The sequence below is a fragment of the Mytilus edulis genome, chromosome 2 (genome assembly GCF_963676685.1).
Source record: "Mytilus edulis chromosome 2, xbMytEdul2.2, whole genome shotgun sequence".
NCBI lineage: Eukaryota > Metazoa > Mollusca > Bivalvia > Mytilida > Mytilidae > Mytilus > Mytilus edulis.
In genome coordinates, this window is record NC_092345.1 from 19225230 (window position 1) to 19234830 (window position 9601).

Consider the following 9601-nt stretch of genomic DNA (forward strand, 5'->3'; position numbering starts at 1 on the left):
ATTTGTTAGCGGGCATGACGTAAAACAGCGAATCAAGGAATTCAATTTTATTTATAACTAATATAGGACAATGCTATTGATTAAAAAATACCCCATTTCTGGACCTTTTGTTTTCCAAATAATTAGTATTACCAATAATTGATAAGTTCCAGTTCGACGGGTTCAAACAGAAAGATTTGAAAGCAGAGAAAACTGTGTATCTTATAATCGGCATGACTTTATCAGATGACAATACTAATACTAAAATAAGGCTTGCGCATAGTTATATACTTTAATTCAGTCACGGACCCGCAATATCACGGGTGTGTTCTAGTATGATTTAAATTTTAATAGATAAATTGATAGACACTTTTAGTTACAAAAATGGTCAGCAAGGCTAGATCTATTAAAAAGTCAAATTTTGCCGATATGCTTAGTAGACTGTCACTCTACATTGGAATGATTGTCCTTAAATGACAATTTTCTTTTACCTCTTTTGTGTTTTGAGCAAAAGCTAAAGAAGATAGAAAGAAACTTAACAGACTGAAAGCTCAGTAATTTAATCAACAAAATAGAGATTTTTGTCCTGAAGTCTATTCGTGTCTACAATTTTAGAGAGTGTCCTTTGTTAGATATGCACATAGACCAGGGTGAGCGACAACGGCTCTCCTTTGTTAGATATGCACATAGACCAAGATGAGCTACACAGGCTCTTTATAACCTCTAGTTTTATCTTATGTGTATTGTACATTGCACATCATATAACAATGGATTAAACTCGTTAAATTCTTTGTCTTATGTAAAAAGCTTTGACCATAACAGTAAATAATCTACTACACTTGTATTTTTCTAAGTAGTTTTACCAACCGTATCTACGCCAATTCGGGAGTTAGCAATATACATATTCATATGTTTTACAGTAGTTTAGTAATTTATCACTGTGTCTAAACCACACCGGCAGAATTTGATCGGACTCGATGGTATCTAACATCCGGCACAATGACGGAACATCAATAGACAGAAGAAAGATAGGTTTCTCCTTATTTTCTTATTTTTTTAATGATATCGAAGAATATATATACATAAACAACTACTTTCTATTGTGATATGCAATATTTTCTACAACCGTTCTATATTAACGGAGAAATAAGTCAAAATGCATGTCAAAATGACGAATTGAGTGAACCTTGCCTCGAAATTGTTTAATTTCTCTTTAAATTGTTCACATTGTACGGAAAGAAATGTACGGGAAGATAGATACTGACACAGAGATTGCAAAGCTAGTCATTATGAGCATCTCAATACTTGTATTTATGTGTATGGAACGAAAGAAATAGGTCATGTCAAATAAAAATACACCGGTTTCGTCATTGTTGTTTACTACACAACACCCGGTTTCGTCTATATATATCACCCGGTTTTTTATATTTTTTTAAAACCAACAATTAATGAAAAGCAACGTTATCACGGATCTGAACATTGTCTTTCGAAAGAAATTAAATATATATATGTATTATAAAGTAAACTTGGCGTGTTTACATTTATTTACATAGGTAAATATAGTACTACACATTTTCCTAATGAAAGTCGTATCCGTTATTTCACTGATCTTCAAACTAATTTTATATGGAATATAAATACTCAATAGCAAACACTGATATCTAATTATTTTTTTAACATTAACATTATGATATTTTTTTATGTAGGTTTTGAGATACATCGCAGTATGTGACCCCCCTTTTTTTTTTTTACAAAGAAAACCTAATTAACGCTTGAAAAACAAAATTTAAAACATCACCATAAAGTATGCAGAAGTTAAGATTTATATTACTAAGAAGTGTGTAAAGTTTGATGCAATAATGATAAATCATTTTGAGATATGGCGCGACATGTTAACAAAAAACACACTCCTGTTTTAATTACAAAGTTCTGTAACTCAAAAAGATTTAATTTGATTTTCACTAAAAGGTTTACAAATCGTTTGACCATTTCAAGAAATAACTTTGTTAAGTTTCATGAAAACTAGATAAGCTCAAGTTACGGTGCGACATGTTTACGCTGGACATAAAGATAGACGGATAGCTAGACGGACGGACCGAATGACTGATAGATGGAGGAACGGACGGATGGAAGGACGGACGGACAGACGGGTGTATACAATAATACGTCCTGTCAAAATTGGGACGGGCGTGTAAAAACGCAAAGAAATGAAAAAAAAATCGTAATTAAAGGTCAATAAGTTTTATTAGGATATCGGCCAAGTCGATTTATTTGTATATTTGTCTGCCTTATCATTTTCCTATATAACTTTTATATATATTTGAGAAAAATGTATAGAAATCGATAAAAAGAACTTGATATTCGGCATTTATTATAATAAACATAATCCAACTCACAAAATCCGATTTCCCGGGTGTTCCTGTTTTCTCATTTCTTACAATATTTTAATTCGGTATACACTTTATAAGATAAGTGGCGAATCTAGATGACGTATAGGTTGCACGCCCCGACCCCACCTTCGGTTGCCAAAACTATATTGATTCCTGTATTTAACGATTTTGTAAAGCAAAAAATAATCAAAATATTGTTCGACTCGCTACGCTCGGCGGTATGTAAAGGTTGTTCGAAATACGCCCACTTTGAAATAAACTGAATCCGTCTGTCCGTATATATTGTCAAAATATATTGACCAACGTCAGTGTACGATCATCATAACACAATGGCGACAGTACAGACTCGGTTTTTTTAATAATGTTAACAAAATAATTATTATTGAATTTTATCGATGACCTGAGACTATTATACTAATTTGTACATAGCAGTATAGTTACAATTAGTGATAAATAAATTTTATTTTAATGCATGGTAGTTGTAATCCTACATTCATTTTCTATGTCGATTATGCATGCATATACATTTGTCTTATTATCAACGTTTATCCTGAAGAAGATTTATTTTTAACGATGGTAGAAAAGATTACATACATGGAATGATTGGATTACTTATAAAGGTGTCCATTCTTTTGTGCGAGAAAATCACATATCAATTGTGTGTTTCGATTTTTAAGACCGTAAACTTTAATTTCAAGTTTAAACATGTTCAACATATTTTCCCATAACTCATATAGAAAACGCATATTTAGAGAGCTTTAATCTCAATATGCTGTTAAAAAGGTTCGGAATGCAAAGTAAAATTAAAATATTTGTGTTCTATAAGAGTAGGAATTTGCTTATTATTTATTTGAATCTGAGACTCATATAAATAATAAGCCGCTGTCCGGTGAACGAACTTGTTTTCGAACGACCCACAAAACTCATTTTGAACGCTGAAGTTAAATAATCAATTATAATGTAATGCGATTATGATTTTTTTTATTTGACCAAACCGGGTTATGCATTTTGAAATCTACGACGAAACCGGGTTGTATACATTGACGAAACCGGCCAGTTCCATTTTGACATGACCCATTTCTTTCGTTCCATACACAGAGTTACAATTATTGAGATGCTCATAATAACTAAATTTGCAATCTCCGTGTCAATATCTATCTTCCCGTACCTTTCTTTCCGTACAATGTGAACAATTTAAAGAGAAATTAAACAATTTCGAGGCAAGGTTCACTCAATTCGTCATTTTGACGTGCATTTTTACTTATTTTTCCATTAATATAGTACGGTTGTAGAAAATATTGCATATCACAATAGAAAATAGTTGTATGTGTATTTATATTCTTCGATATCATAAAAAAAATAAGAAAATAAGGAGAAACCTAGCTTTCTTCTGTCTATTAATGTTCCGTCATTGTGCCGGATGTTAGATACCATCGAGTCCGAACAAATTTTGCCGGTGTGGTTTAGACACAGTGTTTATACTCATACGTAATAGTTTGACAACTACATTGTGTCACTCTTTGTAATAGAATATAATAAGATTTTAGATTTTATATGAATTTGGTTAAATATACTTACCATGAAATTACATTTATATTATATAGAATATGTTTGCTTTCACAACATGTTCTCATCGCAATTAACTAGGTGATTAAAAATTACATCCATGAGATGTACTCACCTACGTCATAGTTCACCTGTGTAACCATGGTAACATACACTAGCTTTAGTTTTAATTTTTGCGTTCAAGAGAACGCATGTTTCTCGTCGGCAAGGATTTTTAACAGTTTACTGTTGAAAATCCTTATGTTTTATAAAAGACATTATTTGTTTTCGGAATATCGGTATACGATTAATTTAATGTGAATCAGAATACAGCGCTTCTGCCAAGTTTCTGATATGCACGTTTTCGTCATTTTTACAGCTTACGAGTCTGGAAATACGACAACATAGAAAATGACCTTTGTTTAGCCGCCATTTTCAAACATTAAATCGGGTCCGAGGAAAGGCAGAATTTAGCTGTCAAAATCGGACATGTTACGTGAGTGCTACGTTTTTAAAATGATATATTTTTAAACGGATGTTTATTTCTTTTTTCACGCTCAGCTGACCGGATTTTTCACTGCATTTATAGAGCAATGCTACGAAACGGGTCGAGTGTAAAGTTTGGATAAAGTCGATTGTTTACAATTTGCAGTCTGTACACGAGACTGTGTAAACACATCACTATATTAAAATCAGAATTGGTATTTTGACCAGATCTGATTGTTTTTCATGTGGAAAACGTCCGTATGGGAGCGTATACCACTATTGTCACTAGAACCTCAATTGGTTCGATTGTTTACAATTTGCAGTCTGTTACGTGTACACCTGGTACACGAGACTGTGTAAACACATAACTATTAAATCAGAATAGGTATTTTGACCAGATCTGATTATTTTAATGTGGATAACGTCCGTATGGGAGCGTATACCACTATTGTGACTAGAACCTCAATTGGTTCAATAAATTTCAATCAGAAAAGGGAATCTGCCCATTTCTGATTGTTTTATTTGGAAAACGTTCCATACAGGGAGCGTAGACCAACAGTGATACTGTTTTAACAGTTGATAAATACATCACAATCAGAATAGGGATTTTGCCCACAACTGATGATGTTTTTTTGGTTAACCTTCCATTCAGGGAACATAAACCATATTTATTGAAAATAAAACGTGCTCAATGGATCACTATAGACTTAAAATAGAATAGGGATTTTGCCCAAGTCTATTTGATTAATGTTGACATGTTTCATACAGGAAACATAGGAACTAGAACAACATGCATGATTTAGAATCTATAAGTTGCATTCATTCTAATAAAATACAGATTTGATATCTTACATAAAATTAAATCATAACTATTTATTGATTGCACATTGATATTTATGGAGCATAGAATTGCACGTGGATGATTGTTGCAAATAAAATAAATTAGAATCAGACTAGTGAATTTAAGTCCAGGTCTATCTGACTTTTCTAGACATCCTTCCACCCAGGGAACATTATGTCTACTTTTATTATATTTTAAAACAACACAAGCATAGCTAATATTTGGTTGCACATTATTTTTTGTGATGAACCAACAGTTTAGTCAATTAACATATTTGCTCATATTGAAAATATATTGAACAAGTGTCTGGAAATAGTCAAGACAGATATTAAAGACACTAAAATGATACATTGTTATCTAGTACAATACAAATGTGATTGTAGTTTAAGCATACCAATACATACTTCTTTTAAATATGTCCAGTTTCAATCAGGACAGTAATTCTAGAAGCCTGAAATATTTTTCCAGAACAGCAAATTGCTGTAAATATTTAATTATTTTTTTACTAATAAATAATTCTCCAATGCTCTAACAGACATGGAGACAGTAAGAATGGAGCACTGTTCTAAATACAGTTGATAGCTTGTGACAACTCTTTTTACTAATATTAAATTTCATGGTCAGTTTACTTATGACAAGAAGAACATGAATATTATAAGTATGAACTGCTATAACCAATTGTTTGTTTTTGTCGGCAGTAAGGAAACAAAGGCTTTTAGATTGTCTATTGAATAAAGAGTTTAGGGGATGCCATGATGCATTTCACAAAGACTCATTCAAGGTAATGGCTTATATATTGATTACATAATTCAGAGTGTACATTGCCAATGCATTTATTAAATATAATATGTACTAATTCTGTTTTGTTTTGAGTACACAAAAAAGAGGTGATAACGTAAGACTTAAGAGACTATCTTACCCTCACTATATGGGAATCACTGTCAAATTATACATATATCTTCCAATCATGAAAGCAAAAGGAGTTTGGATGTTCTTTTTAAGATAGAAAATTATGCCTTAATTTACATCTTAAGTTTTCTAATCAATGCCAACAGATGGGCAAGTTTCTGCTATAAGGATTCATTCATTGGGTCTGTTTTATTCTTAATGCGAGATTGGTAGAACCCAACAGTTTATGCAATGGCTACACATTGTTTTTCTTAGAGTTAAATATTGATTCAGAATTCTGAAGTATAGAGGACTCAAATATGCTGATTTATAGAAACAAGATTATCATTAATTTAGAACTTGTAAAAAAAAAAATTAGTAAAATATTGGTAAATAAATAAATAAGATTTAAAGCATTGTGGATGCAGGATTTATTTAAAATGCTAGACATGGTCTAGGAAATTGAAGTAGTTCTCAAGATTTGAAACTATCTATTATACAGCTCTTTATATGAACCTTTTATTTAGTCAGTCTTTACAAGATGCAGAAAAAAAGAAGAGTTTTTTTTTTGAGTAACACATGATGTACCAATATAAACATATAATATATATACATTTCAATTGGTTCTCAAATTTTAGCACCAGTGTAGAAGCAGTTAATCTAACAGCAAAATGTAGGAAAAGCAATTTATTTAAAATACTGATTAATAGTTAGCAAATAGCTTTCAATAGTCTAAGAATAGTACATGGAAGTAAAATATAGTATGATAATTCCATGATTATATCAAATCAAATGCGAGACATTTTCTTAATATTATACCTAAATATTAAAATGTCACTGTTTATTTTTTATTTTTGCTCATTATAAGCATTAAGTTACAAAAATCTAGTCTGGTCAAAGTCAAGTTGTGTATTATCTATATGCAGGAAGGTTTTCCGAATGCATGTGATTTTAACCTCGGAATTGATGGTAATTATTCACTTTTCAATTTCCATATTACCAGCCAGAATAATATAAATATATAGCATAGAGTTAGTATCTTATGCAAGAATATGCTACACAAAATTGAAATGTGTTTATTTTAAACAATTACTTTGAATTTTGATTCAATTTTGTTTTGAAAGATGTGATTATTTAAATCACATTAATTTTGTTTTTGCCAAATCTGGGGACAAATGCAAAATTCTTCTGAGTGACTAAGTTAACCAAATGACTGGGTTGAAGTCACAAAATACTACCAAAAGCTGTTTGGTTGATATATATTGAATCATATCAGAATGTATAGGATTCAGATGAGGTGAACCAAGACAGAAATAAAATGAGCATTTTTGATAGTGAAACCATTTCTGAAATAACTAAGAACACTTAAGGATACTGCAAGTTAGTACAAGTGTTTTCCATATTGCCAAACAAGTGTTTTTTCTTTAAATACAACTATAGAACTATATTTGACAAGTTGCATTTTAGTATTTCTGATAGCGAAATAATTTCTGAAATTAATATAAACAATTATCAAGAGCAACATACAAGAGTTGTTCATTATGTCAAATTTTTGTTTTCTTTAAATTTGGAACTGTACATGGCAAGATATTCTAGAAAGTTAACCGTTGTCAAATGTTAATTAGAAATATCAAAACATTTTATTTTAGACAGATTTTTCATAGCTGGAGAAAATCATCTGTTAGCATTCTTTTTGGACTTATAAGGACAACAATCATGGCTTTAATTCAGCTCAACATCCAAATGTTCTGTGGAAGCAGTATATCAATGGAAACATGTATACTGAAACTTTTTCACTGATTTGTCCATTTCTGTATTTTTACACTTGAGTAGTCCAATACAAAACAAAAATATTGGTCATGGTTGAAATGGTAGACATTGTATTCAAAGGTTCTACCACTCATAGAAATTTTATCAGATTTTTTAAATTTAGTCAGTTTAGAGAATTGTCATTATACAATAGTACAAGACTTCTCTTGATGAAAATATTTTATTCTAAATCTATAAAATATTAAAAGTAGTATATCTAGCAGAGAAGCAAATTCTCAGGGACTATAACTTTAAAAAAATTTAAAGATTAATCCAGATTTAGCATAATCATGAAACAACTTTGGTTTGAGTCTTTAATAAACTTTGATTGTATTAAGGACACCTATTTACAAAGTATATTTTAATTGATTATAATTCTTTAATTAAGTAGAAAAGAATTTATTTCCAAAGATGTGATATTGATCAGGTTATCAAAAGATGACAGCAATCATATATTATCTGTTATTATATTAACATAGAGAAAACAATGGAAAGTTAAAGAAAGGTAATAATGTTTCCAAATAAACTTAAGTTTCAAAGTGGAAAGTAATGAAATTAAGGTTGGATTAGTTCTTGTCGATTTGTACAAGCAACAAGAACAACCTAATCAGAAATAAATGCTTATTTACTGTTGCATAAATATTACAACACATTTAGCTCATAATGAAGGAGCTTTAATATAATTATTTCTATACTGACCTGCAGATTATTTATTCATCAGATATAGAAAGATGGGGTATATATACATGTGAGTGCCATTGAGACAACTCTACATCAAGTCTATTAATTTTGCATACTTGTATTTATACAATCTGCAAAGTTTGCCATTGATACATATAGTTATGCAGCATAGCTTCATTGTATAATAAATTCAGTAATTTCGGTTTTTACTAATATCCGTATTTACAAAATTTAATGGAGTTACTTTTTAAAAAATTTCACATAATTTTTTATATGTTGAAATTGTATGTGTGTGAGAGAATTTATCCTCCACCAAATGAAATACTGCTTGTTAATCAGTAAATATTCTATATAATATAAATGTAATTTCATGGTAAGTATATTTAACCAAATTCATATAAAATGGTAATTTTTGAAATCTCAAGAAGAGATTTTATATGAATTTATAGGGTTAAATATACTTACCACAATCCACCACCACCCCTGGAATAAATTCAGTTTTTTGTTCACTTAATTGAAATTATTCAATTAAACGACAAATTAAAACTAAAGCTAGTGTATGTTACACAGGTGAACTATGACGTAGGTGAGTACATCTCATGGATGTAATTTTTAATCACCTAGTTAATTGCGATGAGAACATGTTGTGAAAGCAAACATATTCTATATAATATAAATGTAATTTCATGGTAAGTATATTTAACCCTATAAATTCATATAAAATCTCTTCTTGAGATTTCAAAAATTACCATTTTCATAATCTTACATACATGAAATAATTTTTATTTCATTAGCCAATACAAAATCATTCAAAATACCTGTTTCGCATTACAATCGCAAACAAGAGCCGTGTGTACATCTGATACTTTCTTAAAAAAAAATCAATTCATTTTCCATTTCATTAAAATCTTCTTAATGTGAATATTTCGAACCTTCAGGTCGTTTATAAGTACAACCTACATAAAGGGGTTCGTGTTGCTTA